General features: G+C 40.6%; 2 pseudogenes; both read right to left on the reverse strand.

The window, feature by feature from the left end:
- Positions 1-8,275: 8,275 nt before the first annotated feature.
- LOC148119598 (guanine nucleotide-binding protein G(i) subunit alpha-3 pseudogene) lies at positions 8,276-11,284 on the reverse strand (annotated as a pseudogene).
- Positions 10,205-10,552, reverse strand: LOC148119599 (guanine nucleotide-binding protein G(i) subunit alpha-3 pseudogene; annotated as a pseudogene).
- Positions 11,285-17,011: the final 5,727 nt, after the last annotated feature.

Raw genomic sequence — 17,011 nt, forward strand, 5'->3', positions numbered from 1 at the left:
TGTGGAAGCCATATTATGGCTCTAGCAAGAAAAGGGTTTCTTTGGGTTTCAGTAGCTAAAGTAGAAGCAATGAGGATTTTAAAAGACATTGTAGTCAAATATTAAAATCATATTCTATCTACTATATTTACAAAACTATACTGTATCAAAGGGTCTGAAATATGTAATGAGCTGCTACGCAGTGTGGTATATTCCTAGGCTGTTGAAGTGTATAGAAAGAAGTGGTTGACTTTTAGCTTTATTTTGTCCCTTTCCACTTAATTTATTCTTCACTTATGAGACTTACCATCTTGCTTAATAGTACAACTAAATAATAAAAGCCTGTGTGTGTGTGTGTGTGTACATGTGTGTGTTCTCACAGATATTTCATTGTCATTTCTACCGTAGGCTCCAGATTTTAAGGAATATAAGAACTTTACCACATTCCCCCTATTCACATCTATTTTGGGTGTTCTAATAATGTGGGATAAGAGATCTATTGGTATTAATAATCAACCAATTCGCATCCACTGGGTGGATGTGAAAACTTTGACAAAGCAACTTTAGAAAGAAATACGTTTAGTAAGGGAAGAAAGTAGGATGCCTACCTTCTGCCGAAGACAGTGAAAAGAGTTTCAAATTTCACTTACTCTGCTGAAGATTAGGGAATTTGTATCAGAATTCATGACAGATTTTTGAAGGCAAGAGACTACTCACAGGGCATCTATCTCACTACTAAGACAAAGGCATCAAGTCTGATTGCAAGCAATCTCTCAAGTTGGAGGAAATATGAGAGTCCAGTTGATCTGAAGGAAAGAGACAGGCAGGGGAATTCGTGAGATAAACGTCCTCCACAAAGGTGAAGCACTTCACTAAGAGGTGAAGTCACTGGGAAGAGGAGACCGGCAGAGACTAGAGGAGGAGATTATGGTCTGCATCAAGGAAATTGTCGTATATCAGTCTCTGAAAACTCAGCCCACTCAGTGCTCCAATGTGTAGAGTAATCTCTGAGTAGTAATACAAAGCATATCCATGCTGTAGGATTTTGGTTCCGTCAGCCATACTAACATGTGGAGACTGAGCTGTTTTCATTCTTTTGGAGAGACTGGTTACTGTAATTTAGAAGTGGAAAGCCTGTATGAGTCCCAGTCTGTTGTTCTGCAAATTTTCTACTATGAGACTGTGCCAAGCCAAATTAGGAGGAAGTCAATTATTCATACTTTTGAATTTTGAAGATTACACCAGGTAGGTCATTTTAATAAGCAGAATAGCACTGTCACCATGAACAAAGCGATGAGAGAGCTATTAATTAATAATCCAAGATCAAAAGTTATAGGAATTGTTTGTGTCACATCAGCAGCAAGAACAAAGAGCTGGTACAGTTGTTTGTGCATAAATAACCCTGCAACCCTTGGGTGGGTGAGGCACCCTAGAACCCTGCGATATGAAAGGATATGATTTCATAATTTAAATTCCCCACCGAGTTTGCAATCACTTCTATAGTTCTAGGCCAGAAGTGGGTGTTTGATGTAGAAAAGGACATGGGGAAGTACTTTCAGGGTACAGGACTCACAGTGGCTTTTGTTGTTTATCTTCTTTAAACTGTTAAGTCTGTGACAGAGTAAGATCTATGATTTTTTAGAATTGAATTAGCTTTTATGCATTGTTACAATAGTTACATATTGATTAGATGAAATTAACTTTTATTTAGCTGAATCCAAGGAAGAAAACTGAAACTACCAAGAATTCCAACCACAATAGTTGATGATATACATGGAATGCTTGTTAGTTTTTATTGTCAACCTGACACAAACTAGAGTTACCTGGGAAGAAGGAACCTCAGTTGAAGAATTGTCTCCACCAAATTGGCCTATGGCCATGTCTATTTAAAAGAGTTTGATAGGTAATTGACATGGGAGGGCATAACTCACTGTGGGCAGCATTATCCTAGGCAGGTGGGCTTGGATTATACAAGCAAGAAAGCTGTGGGAGATAGGGAGCAAGTCAGTCATCAGGTTTGTTTCATAATTCCCGCCTCCATGTTCACGTCCTGAGTTGCAGTCCCAACTTTTCTCAGTGATGAACCTTGACCTGAAAGTGTAAGATGAAATAAACCCTTTCCTCCATAAATATTTTTCTAGACATGTGTTTATCACAGCAACATGATGTAAACTAGAAGAAATGGAGCGGAATATTTAATAAGCCATGAATAGTATGTATTTCCATGCATGCTTTTATTTGCTTTTGGGCAATAAACCCATTGATTGCCATAGTAAAATTTTCTTTTTGTTGTTCTAAATTTCTAGTATAAAGTAAAAAGTAATCTCGTTTGTATGGTTCAGCCTAAGTTTTAATGGGCAATTATGTTAAACATTATAAAATTTCTCAGTTTAAGCCTATAGTTAAAGATAACAATTTAACAAATGTTCTCTTAAGAAAATTTTTAATAAAAATTTGTGAAACTTAGAAATGAACTATTTGAAGGTGTGTGTCTGTGTCTGTGTGTGTGCAGTCATTTCACATGTTCTTGTATTTACGTGGAAAGGATAACATTCAGGAGTCAGTTCTGTCGTTGTACATTATTTGAGACAGGGACTTTCTTATTGTTTGGGCCTCATCTGTCCTAAAGCCTACTTGGCCTGTGAGATTTCAGGCAATTCTCTTGTCTCTGTCATCTATCCATCAGAAAGAATGCTGGGATGGTGATGGTGGTCCCACATGCTTTACACACTTTCTGATGTTCTGAGCTCAATTTATCAAGTAACAGCTTTCTATCTACTGAACCATTTTCCTGTTGGGCCTTATGAGGCCCAGACGTGAGGCCCAGGGTAACTTCCTGAGCCTAACTTGAGTTTGTTGAGACCTAGTGTAACTTCCTGAGCCTGGCTGGAGTTTGGAGACCTGTCTCTGACTACCTGAGCTAGACCTGCCTCTGCCCAGCCACCGCTAGTGTGGCAGAATATTATTGGCCCTTATTCCTTAATCCCCCTCAACCCATTCAAAGGTTCTCCACTCACATCACACCCTATATAAGATTCTTCCTGATGCAATTAATCAAGATCATGCTTCAACAGACTCCCAAATCAGAGTGTGTGTTTCTTTTCGTCCCTGCTGTTACTGTCAGAAAGCCTGACATTTTCTTAGCACCACAATATATTTTATATTAAAACAGAATGTCAGTGTAGGTATTAGGGAAACTTCGCGATTTCTTATAACTGGATTATAATGGTTGTATCATACAAAGTACTATGTCTTTACTAGGTATTACTTGAATTCTGATTAGCCTATGATTTGCAAAAAGTGTTTAGTGTGAACTAACTTTATGGCTCCTGGATATCAATATCTTTATCTACAAATGTGAGAAATTTTGGTGACATTTTTCAGTTTCTTGATATCTGTTAATGATAAATCCATTATCCATAAATGTATCAAATGGCTAGTATATATAAAAACCCTTTCTTTCCAAATTTGATTTTCTTTGATAAAATTTAAATTCTACTTTATTAATTAATGCTTAAACTATACACCAAAAGTGAAGCCAATTTAAGCATCAAGTTTATTGAATTTAAGGGAATATAGGGGTAATATACATTCTGGTGTAACATATGCCAAAGTCAAGCTATTTTTCATCCTAAACTTTCTTTTCCACACTTTCCATGCAATTGCAAGTCCAGTTTTTAAACTGCAAACCAGTGATTTCGCTCCCTGGAAGAGAGATTTCTTACCAGAACTTTACGTAAAAGAAAGCAAAGTATACAATTTTTTGAAACCAGCTGTGTTGCTGAACATAGAATTTTGGCAGTTTACCCATGTTATATGTTTCAGTAGTTTGTTTCTTTTAGTGACTGAATGGTTTTCCATTGCCTGTACATCAAAATTCATGTTTTGATTATTTGGAGAAATATGAGATTTCTATAATAGCACTAGAGAGGCAAACAGAAGTTCGAAGAGACTTCCTCTCTAATAACCAAATACAAAGAACATTCTTGACAAAGATCGCATGCTTCTTAAGGTTCCATCACCACTCGTAACAAAATGTGGGGACCTTAGATTTCTTTCGTGCTTTTGCTATTTTACTTTTGTCTGTGCTGTAGGTGGACTATTCTATATTTTTTAAAACATTCTAATAATGACAACTGAGTCTATGGAACTATCAATATTTTTATATTTTTAAGAATGCGTATAGATATAATGTACATAATAATAATTTCTGGATACATGTATTTTTGAGATAGTTCCTAGAACACCCAAGAAAACCTACTATGTAATAACTGGAAATAATTCCAAAAGCAATATAAGAACACATTACTTTTTGCCATATTTACAAGCTTTGCTATAGGAAAGTAAATTAAGCAAATCTTCAGGAGCCTAAGTAATAGTCATACATTCAATGCTTAAATAACTATTTGCAAATGTTTCTGTGGTGGCCTTTGGTTTTTATTTTGCACATTCTGAAGCACACTCGATTATGTATGTGTTTGCCATGTTGGAAAATTGCCTCTTGGTTAACAGGGATGTTTTATTTCTGGGGAACTTCCTTTCACCTCCAGGGAAGGTGATAATCCTCTACTTTTAAACTACTTCCCTTACAAATATGCTAACCTCAGGGTTGACAAGAATTTTTATTTCTTCTGTACCTAATATATATACATATATGCTGGTATTTTAATAAGGTAGCATAGAGCTACACTTTTAAGTAAAAGAGGGCAATTTCCCTTCTCAATACACAGATTTTAAAAGATTTTTTTAGTTTTAATCTGACTAATTTTTAAAGACAAATGGTTCTACTTATACAAGAGGAATATTAGTAAAAATTTCAGTAGCAAATGTAAATATTTTCTTTCTGTAAGTAAGTTTTTGCTGCTTTTTGGACTAGCTTCTTTTTTTTAAGTAAATTTTATTAAATTATAAACGTTTCCATTTCCGCCCCTCTTCCCAACACCCTCCCACTCCCCCCACTCCCTCTCCTCCTCCCTCTTCGTCCCTTAGGGCAGTCAGGGTTTCCTGCCCTGTGGGAAGTTCAAGTTCCTCCCCCCTCCCTCCAGGTCCAGGAAGGTGAGTGTCCAAACAGACTGGATCCCCAAAATCCAGTATATGCAGAGGAAACAGGTCCCAGTATCATAGTCAATGGCTTTTCAGAAAGACTTCGGGCCAGCCACATTCAGATAATCCGACCAAATTCCGAGAATCTGGTTAGATCACGTCCTCCTTCAGTCCCAGTCCAACTGGCCTTGGTAAACTCTCATTAGAGCCTTTCCCTTGTATCAGTGGGTGATAGCATCCCTCGCAGTACTGATTTCATTTTTCATGTTCTTCCTCCTTCTGCTCCTCATTTGGATCTCGGGGGGCTCAGTCCGGTGCTCCAATGTGGGTCTCCAACTGTATCGCCATCCTTCGCCAGATGAAGACTCTATGGTGATAAGCAAAATATACATCAGTATGGTTATGGGCCACGGCCGATTCATGCACCCTCTCCTCTGTCCAGAGAACAATCTGGGGGATCTCTCCTTGGACCTGGGATCCCATATATAATCAAGTCTCCTGTAAACCCTAAAATGACTCCCTTAGTTGAAATATATTCTTCCCTGATCCCATATTCATCCTTCCTCCCTCCCCCGCCCCATCCCAGGCCACCGAGCTTTCCCCATTCCTCCCCTACTCCCTTCTCTCTAACCCTCTCCCCTTCCATCAACCCTCCCACCCCCCCATGCACCCGAGGTTACCTGGGACTCTTGTCTATTTCCTACCTCCTGGTGGATAGCTAAATAATCTTCATCAGGTTCATCTTCTTATTTAGCTTCTCTAGGATCACGAATAATAGGCTCAAAGACCTTTAATTATGGTTAGAATCCACTTATGAGTGAATACATACCGTGTTCCTCTTTTTGGGTCTGGCTTACCTCACTCAGTAAAGCGTTTTCTATGTCCATCCATTTGCATGCAAAATTCAAGATGTCATTGTTTTTTACCGCTGAGTAAAACTCTAATGTGTATATGTTCCACACCTTTTTTAACCATTCTTCTATTGAGGGGCACCTAGGCTGTTTCCAGGTTCTGGCTATTACAAATAGTGCTGCTATGAACATAGTAGAACAAATGCTTTTAAAGTATGTTAGGGAATCTTTAGAGTATATTCCCAAGAGTGGAATTGCTGGGTCTTGAGGGAGGTTGACTCCCAGTTTCCTGAGAAACCGCCACACTGATTTCCACAGTGGCTGCACGAGTTTGCATTCCCACCAACAATGGATGAGTGTTCCCTTCACCCCACATCCTCTCCAGCATAGGCTATCGTTGGTGTTTTTGACTTTAGCTATTCTGACAGGTGTAAGATGGTATCTCAAAGTGGTTTTGATTTGCATTTCCCTGATCGCTAAGGAGGTTGAGCATGACCTTAAGTGTCTTCTGGCCATTCGAAGTTCATCTGTTGTGAATTCTCTGTTAAGTTCAGTACCCCATTTTTTAATTGGGTTAATTAGAGTTTTAGTGCCTAGTTTCTTGAGTTCTTTGTATATTTTGGAGAGCAGACCTTTGTCTGATGAGGGGTTGGTGAAGATCTTCTCCCAGTCAGAAGGCAGCCTTTTTGTCCTACTGACAGTGTCCTTTGCTTTACAGAAGCTTCTCAGTTTCAGTAGATCCCATTTATTCATTGTTTCTCTTATTGTCTGTGCTGCTGGGGTCCTACTTAGGAAGAGGCCTCCTGTGCCTATATCTTGTAGACTACTTCCCACTTTCTCTTCTATCAGGTTCAAAGTGGATGGATTAATGTTGATGTCTTTAATCCATTTGGACTTGATTTTTGTGCATGGTGATAGGTATGGATCTACTTTCATTCTTTTACAGGTTGACATCCAGTTATGCCAGCACCATTTGTTAAAGACGTTTTCCTTCTTCCATTGTATACCTTTAGCTCCCTTGTCGAAAATTAGGTGTTCATAAGTTTGTGGGTTAATATCTGGGTCTTCTATTCGATTCCATAGGTCGACTTCTCTGTTCTTATGCCAATACCAAGCTGTTTTCAATACTGTAGCTCTATAATAGGGTTTGAAGTCAGGGATGGTAATGCCTCCAGAAGTTCTTTTATTGTATAAGATTGTTTTGGCTATCCTGGGTTTTTTGTTTTGCCATATAAACTTGATTATTGTTCTCTCAAGGTCTGTGAAGAAGTTTGATGGAATTTTGATGGGGATTGCATTGAATCTATAGATTGCTTTTGGTAGAATTGCCATTTTTACTATGTTGATTCTCCCAATCCAAGAGCAGGGGAGGTCTTTCCATTTCCTGGTATCCTCCTCAATTTCTTTCTTCAAAGACTTAACGTTTTTGTCAAATAGGTCTTTCACTTCCTTGGTTAGAGTAACCCCAAGATATTTTATGCTATTTGTGGCTATCATGAAAGGTGATGTTTCTCTGATTTCCCTCTCTGCTTCTTTATCCTTTGTGTATAGGAGGGCCACTGATTTTTTGGAGTTGATCTTGTATCCTGCCACGTTACTAAAGGTGTTTATCAGCTGTAGGAGTTCTTTGGTAGAGTTTTTGGGGTCACTTATGTAAACTATCATATCGTCAGCAAATAACGAAAGTTTAACTTCATCCTTTCCAATACGAATCCCCTTGATCTCCTTATGTTGTCTTATTGCTATTGCTAGAACTTCAAGCACTATATTGAAGAGGTATGGAGAGAGTGGACAGCCTTGCCGTGTTCCTGATTTTAGTGGAAAGGCTTTGAGTTTCTCTCCATTCAATTTGATGTTAGCTGTCGGCTTGCTGTATATTGCTTTTATTATATTTAGGTATGATCCTTGTATCCCCAGTCTCTCCAACACCTTTATCATAAATGGGTGTTGAATTTTGTCAAATGCTTTTTCAGCATCTAGTGAGATGATCATATGGTTTTTTTCTTTCAGTTTATTTATATGATAGATTACATTGATAGATTTGCGTATGTTGAACCAGCCCTGCATCTCTGGAATGAAGCCGACTTGATCATAATGGATAATTTTTCTAATGTGCTCTTGTATTCGGTTTGCCAGTATTTTATTGAGAATTTTCGCGTCGATGTTCATGAGTGAGATTGGCCTGTAATTCTCTTTCTTGGTTGTGTCTTTGTGTGGTTTTGGTATTAGGGTAACTGTAGCTTCATAAAAGGAGTTAGGCAATGACTCTTCTGTTTCTATATTGTGGAATACGTTAAGGAGTATAGGTATTAGCTCTTCCTGGAAGTTCTGGTAGAATTCTGCATTGAAACCATCTGGTCCTGGGCTTTTTTTGGTAGGGAGATTTTTTTTTTAAATTAAGCTTGGATTATCTATTATTTTAATTATCAACACCATTTCATTAAACCCAAAGTATAGAAAAGTCATGAAAACAACATTTCACTAGTTCTCGTTCCCAGATATTTTATATTACAGAATACAACAAAGGAAAGACAAGTTCAGAGTAGGACTTAGGAACCCCTACACTTGGGAATTAAGCCAATTGCTGATTAAAATCAATACTTTTCTTTCTTTCAGATGATATTTTCCTAGACCTAAAGAAATGCATGTCAGATAATAGTTATACTGTCTGCACAAGAATGATTTCCTGTGAGAATTAAAAATTTTAAAAGCTGCCGGCAAAGGCACTGGTCACTGTGGCTTGCTCTCCGAAGCTGTTCTGACCACCAACCTTTTAAATGAGTAGGAGGTGTCATCAAAAGATGAACCGGGTCCAATCTAAAAAGACTGGACCTCAAAAGGCACTGCTCAAACGACTGATCTGAAATGCTCAAAATGCACTCTCTGTTTGCCAATCTCAGTGGTCTACTCAGTGTTCAATGACAGTTGCTATACATTGTACAAAAGGACCGTAGCTCTCAGCACAAGCAGAATATAAATCAGGAAGCAGGACTATGACTCATACCTCTTGTACACAGACTGGACATAACAGTCCTAGATTTGAGAACAGTACCACAAATCCAGAGACCCCCATTCTACTGAAACCCACTCTCAAAGGCCAAAGCATACTCAGCAGGAGCAAAAGGAAACAGAAGACAGGGTTTCCAGAAAGGACTAGCTACAAGCAGGAGTAATCCTGGACTCTACTCACCATTTTAACACTGCTGCCAACTGTAACATATTACCATCTGCACACACGACAAAGTGGAAAAAAGTCCCCAAAGGCAAGTTTTAGAAAAAGAGCAGACTGACTATGGATCACTACTACAATTAACACCACTACAGTAAAAACAATGGCAAGCAGGGATTTGGCACCACATTTACAGGAAAAGCATGCACTGTTAATACAATTTAGATGTCTCCCAACAAAAAAGGCCACGAAGATGGAAAACAGGGGCACCTTATACAAAATTCTCCATGACTGAGACAAACAGGCAAGAATCAAGTGGTCACTTTAGTAGATCTGTAGCAGCAAGTCATTGGTTCTCAATTTAGCAGTCTGCATCTCTAATTGACAGCTATCCTGTGTGTGACTGTATCCAAGAAGCGGAGTTTCTATCACATTAAGTCAGTACTCACCTAGAAATAACAAGGCTAACCTTCAACCACAGCTTAAGAAATGAGTGCTAGAAGCAAACCGTAGAACTCTCCAAATTAATTGCTGGTTAGAAGCCACCATGGCACTTTAAACATGACAGTAACATGAATTTCATTCAGAAAAGCTGTAGTAACGTAGTTCCAATATCCAGGAAACAATTTTAATTACGGAAATATTACGCCTGACTGTTCCAAGAGGTAAAAACAAACAGCTCCTACTAAGAGGAATATTTTCAAGATGTCTGGTCACATCATGTGCATAGTTAAGACTGAGTTCTCAGAAGATTCTTTTGCAAACAAGTAAGATTTCTTTAGTTTTTCTTCTCTTGATGAGAAAAATCTTAGAAACTAACTACTGGTGATTTGTTAAGAAGGAAAAAAGTAAGCTACATATTTAAGTTCTGGAATGCAGCACCTTGACGTCAACACGTCCTAAACATTTGAGATTAGAAAATCCAAGCGATGCCTCGATGAGCCAGCCACACGTTACAGTTGTTCCAATTCCAATGTCTGACGCGAACGCCTCATGCCAACTAAACATTCCCTAATACAGAAGATTGTGCTAAAGAGTGCTAAGATTCTGCATGCTGCTGCCATTCCCTGGTCCCGTCATGCTTGCAGCTGACCCAAGAGACAGTAGGTGGTGTCAGGTCTCAACACTCTTCATTGCAGTAACTTTCACTAATCCCAACTCCTCAATAAAGTCCACATTCCTTTAAGTTGTTTTTAATGATGACATCTGTAACAGCATCAAAAACAAACTGCACATTTTTGGTGTCTGTGGCACAGGTGAAGTGAGTGTAGATCTCCTTGGTATCTTTTCTTCGGTTCAAATCTTCGAACTGGCACTGAATGTATGCAGCTGCCTCTTCGTATGTATTGGAACCTGTGTATTCTGGGTAACAGATTGTTAACGGGCTCCTCTTTATTTTTTCCTCAAAAAGGTCTTTCTTATTAAGAAAGAGGATAATTGATGTGTCTGTAAACCACTTGTTGTTACAAATGCTGTCAAACAGTTTCATGCTTTCATGCATCCGGTTCATTTCCTCATCCTCGGCCAGAACAAGGTCATAGTCACTGAGGGCCACACAGAAGATAATTGCTGTCACCCCCTCAAAACAGTGAATCCACTTTTTTCATTCTGATCTTTGGCCGCCTACATCAAACATTTTGAAGTACAGCTCCTTGAAGGTGAAGTGTGTCTCCACGATGCCTGTAGTCTTCACTCTTGTCCGAAGAACATCTTGTTGAGTTGGAATGTAGTTGGCCTGGGATATTCTATCCAAATCATTTAGGTAATATGAGGCAGAATCATTGAGCTGATATTCTCTGGATCTGCTGAAACAAGCCTGCACTCCACCATCTCGCCATAGCCGTTTAATCACGCCCGCGAGTTCTGAAGTCATGACTCCTTCTTCAGCACTGCCAGCTAAGACAAACAACTGTCTGGCATCATCTGCTCTGGCAGCTTCCCCAAAATCAATCTTTAACCGTCCCATGGCTCGTATGATTGCAATGATGGACTGAATAGTATTGCTGTAGACAACTACTTTGTACTGTTTACATTCGTCCTCTGAATAGCCATCCTCATGAATGATTTTCATCTGTTTCACAATGGTACTTTTACCAGATTCTCCAGCACCGAGCAGCAGCAGCTTCACTTCTTTGGCCGCTTTCTCCCCGTCCTCCCGCAAGTTGCGGTCAATCATCCTGCTCCGCTCCACCGCCACCTTGTCCTCGGCGCTCAACGTGCAGCCCATGGCGGCGGCGGGAGAGGGGACCAGGACCGGGTTCACTCACACACCGCGGGAACCACGACTCCACCGGCTGAGACGCGTCTTCGGCTGGGCCTGGTAGGGAGATTTTTGATAACAGCTTCTAATTCTTCGCGACTAACAGGTCTATTTAGATTGTTCACCTGTTCTTGGTTAAACTTTGGTATATGGTACTTATCTAAAAAAATGTCCATTTCTTTTACATTTTCCAACTTTGTGGCATATAAACTTTCATAGTAAGATCTAATGATTCTTTGAATTTCCTCTGTGTCTGTGGTTATGTCCCCCTTTTCATTTCTGATCTTATTAATTTGCATGTTCTCTCTCTGCCGTTTGATTAATTTGGATAGGGGTTTGTCAATCTTGTTGATTTTCTCCAAGAACCAGCTTTTTGATTCATTGATTCTTTGGATTGTTTTCTGTGTTTCTATTTTGTTGATTTCAGCCCTCAGTTTGATTATTTCCAGTCTTCTACTCCTTCTGGGTGAATCAGCTTCTTTTTTCCTAGATCTTTCAAGTGTGCTGTTAAGTCTCCAATGTGTGCTTTCTCTGCTTTCTTTAATTGGGCACTTAGTGCTATGAACTTTCCTCTTAGCACTGCTTTCATAGTGTCCCATAGGTTTGAGTATGTTGTGTCCTTGTTTTCATTAAATTCAAGGAAGACTTTAATTTCTTTCTTTATTTCTTCCTTGACCCAGGGGTGATTTAGTAGTTGACTGTTCAGTTTCCATGAGTTTGTTGGCTTCCTGGGGGGAGCATTGTTGTTGAATTCTAATTTTAGTCCATGGTGATCTGACAAGACACAGGTAGTTAATAATATTTTTTTGTATCTGTGGAAGTTTGCTTTGTTACTGAGTATGTGGTCAATTTTCGAGAAGGTTCCATGAGCTGCAGAGAAAAAGGTATATTCTTTCCTATTTGGGTGGAGTGTTCTATAGATGTCTGTTAAGTCCATTTGATTCAATACCTCCAATAGATCTCTCAATTCTCTGTTTGGTTTCTGTCTGATTGACCTGTCCATTGGTGAGAGAGGACTGTTGAAGTCTCCTACTATTAACGTGTGTGGTTTGATGACTGCCTTGAGTTCTAGAAGAGTTTCTTTTACATATGTGGGTGCCTTTACATTAGGGGCATAGATATTCAGGATTGTGACTTCTTCCTGATGAGTTGTTCCTGTTATGAGTATGAAATGACCATCTCCATCTCTTCTGATTGATTTTAGTTTGAAGTCGATTTTGTTAGATATTAGAATGGCCACGCCTGCTTGTTTCTTAGGTCCCTTTGCTTGGAAAACCTTTTCCCAACCCTTTACTCTGAGTAGGTGTCTGTCTTTGTGGTTGAGGTGTGTTTCTTGTAAACAGCAGAATGTTGGATCCTGTTTTCATATCCAATCTCTAAGTCTGTGCCTCTTTATAGGTGAATTGAGTCCATTGATATTAAGTGATATTAATGACCAGTGGTTGTTGACTCCGGTCATTTTTTTTTTTTTTTAGGTAGTAGAGTGTATGTGTTTTTCTTCTTTGATTTGTGCTTGTGAATGGTCGCTAGATGTTCGAGTTATTGTAGGCCGTGTTGGGAATGTTGGATTCCTTCGGTAGTGATTTTCCTTCTAATATTCTCTGTAAGGCTGGATTAGTAGCTACGTATTGTTTAAATTTGTTTTTTTCCTGGAATATTTTGTTTTCTCCGTTGATAGTGAACCATAGCTTGGCTGGGTATAGTAGTCTGGGTTTGCATCCATGGTCTCTTAGTTTCTGCAGTACCTCTACCCAGGATCTTCTGGTTTTCATGGTTTCCATAGAGAAATCCGGTGTAAGCCTGATAGGTTTACCTTTATAAGTTACTTGACCTTTTTCCTTTGCAGCTCTTAAAATTTTTTCTTTAATATTTATGTTTTGTGTTTTGATTATTATATGGCGAGAGGATTTTTTTTTTTGATCAAGCCTATTCGGTGTTCTGTATGCTTCTTGAACCTTCATAGGAATATTGTTCTTTAGGTTGGGAAAGTTTTCTTCTATAATTTTGTTGAATATATTTTCTGGGCCTTTGATCTGCAGTTCTTCTCCTTCTTCAATCCCTATTATTCTTAGATTTGGTTTTTTTATTGTGTCCCAGATTTCCTGAATGTTTTGTGAAGCGAATTTGTTGGATTTGCCGTTTTCTTTGACCAGAGCATTTATTTTCTCTATGGTATCTTCAGATTCTGAGATTCGTTCTTCTATCTCTTGTATTCTATTGGTTATGCTTGATTCTGTAGTCTCCGTTCATTTACCTAGGTTTTCCATATCCAGCCGGTTTTCCGTTTGTGTTTTCTTCATTGCCTCCATTTCAGTTTTCAATTCTTGCACTGTTTCCTTTACTTGTTTGATTGTTTTTTCTTGGTTTCTCAGGGTCTCATTCACGGATTTACTTATTTCTTCAAACTTTTTGTTATATTTCTCATCTATTTCTTTACTCATTTCTTCAAACTTTTTGTTATATTTCTCATCCAATTCTTTAAGGGAGTTATTCATATCCTGTTTAAGGGATTCTATTGCTTTCATAATGGCACTTTTTTCCACTTCTTCTGGGTTAAGGTGTTCAAGCCCTTCTGTTGTAGGATCCTTGAGATCTGGTGTTTTCATGTTGTTTTTCAGATTGTTGGATGAGGTCTTGCCTTGGTGTCTGCCCATCTCTTACTTCAAATGTTCTCTATTGGAACTTCTGTTACCGGGTTAGGTTCCCTTCTTGGGCAGGGACTTCACTGACAGAATGCCCACCTTTCCTCAGGCATGTTATTGAAGCACAGGCACTCCCTTGTTCCTGGATGCGCTTACAATGCAGGCTCAGCTTGCAAGGCAGCTGAGCTGGGGAAAATTTTATGGCCCCAGGGGGAAGGGAGAAATATAGGAATTCGTACCTGGATGTGAGCTGGGATGGCAGGCGGGAGCGGGTAGCCAGCACTGCAGGGCGACCTGGGCGTCTATGGGGTCGGGGAACGCCAAAGCTCCTCCTCACCGGGACCCTGCCACGGCCCAAAGCAAACTTACCCTACCGATGGTCCTCTGCTAGAAGTCAGGGCCCCTGCTGGATGGGAGCTGGGATGGCAAGCGGGAGGGGGGAGCCAGCACTGCAGGGCGACCTGGGCGTCTATGGGGTCGGGGAACACCCAAGCTCCTCCTCACCGGGACCCTGCCACGGCCCGAATCAAACTCACCCCACCGATGGTCCTCTGCTAGAATTCAGGGCCCCTGCTGGATTGGAGCTGGAATGACAGGCGGGAGGGGGCAGCCAGCACTGCAGGGCGACCTGGGTGTCTATGGGGTCGGGGAACGCCCAAACTCCTCCTCGCCGGGACCCTGCCACGGCCCGAAGCAAACTCACCCTACCGATGGTCCTCTGCTAGAAGTCAGGGCCCCTGCTGGATGGGAGCTGGAATGACAGGCGGGAGGGGGCAACCAGCACTGCAGGGCGACCTGGGTGTCTATGGGGTCGGGGAACGCCCAAGCTCCTCCTCGCCGGGACCCTGCCATGGCCCGAAGCAAGCTCACCCCACAGAAGGCCCTCTGCTAGAAGTCAGGGCCCCTGCTGGTCAGGAATGTGGCTGAGCTGGCACCTGGACCACCTGTCCTCAGGGAGCCCTTTAGGACCCAGGAACTGCCTCGAGCCGAGCTGAGCCTACAGCCAAGGCCCAGCTTGCAAGGCAGCTGAGCTGGGGAAATTTTATGGCCCCAGGGGGAAGGGAGAAATATAGGAATTCGTACCTGGATGGGAGCTAGGATGGCAGGCGGGAGGGGGTAGCCAGCACTGCAGGGCGACCTGGGCATCTATGGGGTCGGGGAACACCCAAGCTCCTCCTCACCGGGACCCTGCCACGGCCCGAAGCAAACTCACCCCACCGATGGTCCTCTGCTAGAAGTCAGGGCCCCTGCTGGATGGGAGCCTGGATGGGAGCCGGGATGGCAGCCGGGAGGCGGTAGCCAGCACTGCAGGGCGACCTGGGCGTCTATGGGGTCGGGGAACGCCCAAGCTCCTCCTCGCCGGGACCCTGCCACGGCCCGAAGCCTGGACTAGTTTCTTTGAATAACAATTTTATTTTATTATTTTTATTTTTTAATTGTTTTTATTGAGCTATATATTCTCTGTTCCTTTCCCTTCCTCTGCCCTCCCCCCCTTCAATCCACTCCTATGTTCCCCATGCAACCAATTTACTTAGGAGATAATTTTTTTCTACTTCCCATGTAAATTAGATCCTTGCATGTCTCTCTTAGGGTCCTCATTGCTGTCTAGGTTCTCTATGATTGTGTTTCACAGGCTGCTTTATTTTATTTTATTATTTTGTTTTTGCTTTATGTCTAAAAGTCACTTGTGAGTGAGTACATATGATGTCTTTCTGGGTCTGGGTTACCTCACTCTGTGATGCTTTCTAGATCCACCGATTTGCTCAAAATGTCAAGATGTCATTATTTTTTCTGCTGTGTAGTACTCCATTGTGTAAATGTACCACATTTTTCCTTATCCTTTCTTCAGTCAAGGGACATGTAGGTTGTTTCCAGGTTATGGCCGTGACAAACAATGCTTCTATGAACATAGTTGAGCACATGTCCTTGTGGTATGATTGAGCATCCTTTGGGTATATACCCAAAAGTGGTATTGCTGGGTCTTAAGGTAAGTTTTTTCCTAATTTTCTGAGAAGTTGCATACAGATATCCAAAGGGGTTGTGCCAGCTTGCACTCCCACCAGCAATGGTTGGGTGTTCTCTTTACCCCACTTCCTCTCCCGCATAAGTTGTCATCAGTGTTTTTGATCTAGCGATTCTTACAGGTGTAAGGTGGAATCTCATAGTTGTTTTTATTTGCATTTCTCTGATGGCTAGGGATATTGAGCATTTCTTTAAGTGTCTTTCAGCCAATTTAAATTTCTTTGTTGAGAGTTCTCTGTTTAGATCTGCACCACATTTTTTATTGGATTATTTCTTCTTTTGATGATCAACTTCTTGAGTTTTTTTGTATAAATTGGAGAATGGTCCTCTGTCCGATATGGGTATGGTGAAGATTGTTTCCCATTCTGTAGGCTGTCATTTTGTCTTGCTGACTGTGCCCTTTGCTTTACAGAAGCTTTTCAGTTTCAGTATATCCCATTTATTAATTGTTTCTCTCAGTGTCTATGCTACTGGGGTCATATTTAGGAAGTAGTCTCCTGTGCCAGTGTGTTCAAGTGCGCTTCCCACTTTCTTTTCTATGAGGTTTAGTGTGGTTGGTTTTATGTTGAGGTCTTTGATCCATTTGGACTTGAGTTTGTGCATAGTGATAGATATGGATCTATTTTCATTCTTCTACATATTGATATCCAGTTCTGCCAGCACCATTTGTTAACTATACTTTCTTTTTTCCATTTTAAATTTTTGCTTCTTTGTAAAAATTCATGTGTTCGTAGGTGTGTGGATTTATATCTGAGTCTTTGATTCAGTTCTATTGTTCCTCCTGTCTTTTTTTTAATGCCAATAATAGGCTGTTTTCAGCACTGTAGCTGAAAAACTGTGGTAGTTTTTGAAGTCAGGGATTATGATGCCTCCAGAAGTTTCTTTATTGTACAGGATTGTTTTGTCTATCCTGGGTTTTTTTGTCTGTCCATATGAAGTTGAGTAATTTTTTTTTGAGGTCTGTGAAGAATTTTGTTGAGATTTTGATGGGCATTGCATTGAATCTGTAGATTGCCATTTTTACTATGTTAATCCTACCTGTCCA

Source organism: Myodes glareolus, chromosome 16 (assembly GCF_982192425.1).
Source record: "Myodes glareolus chromosome 16, mMyoGla1.1, whole genome shotgun sequence".
Lineage (NCBI taxonomy): Eukaryota > Metazoa > Chordata > Mammalia > Rodentia > Cricetidae > Myodes > Myodes glareolus.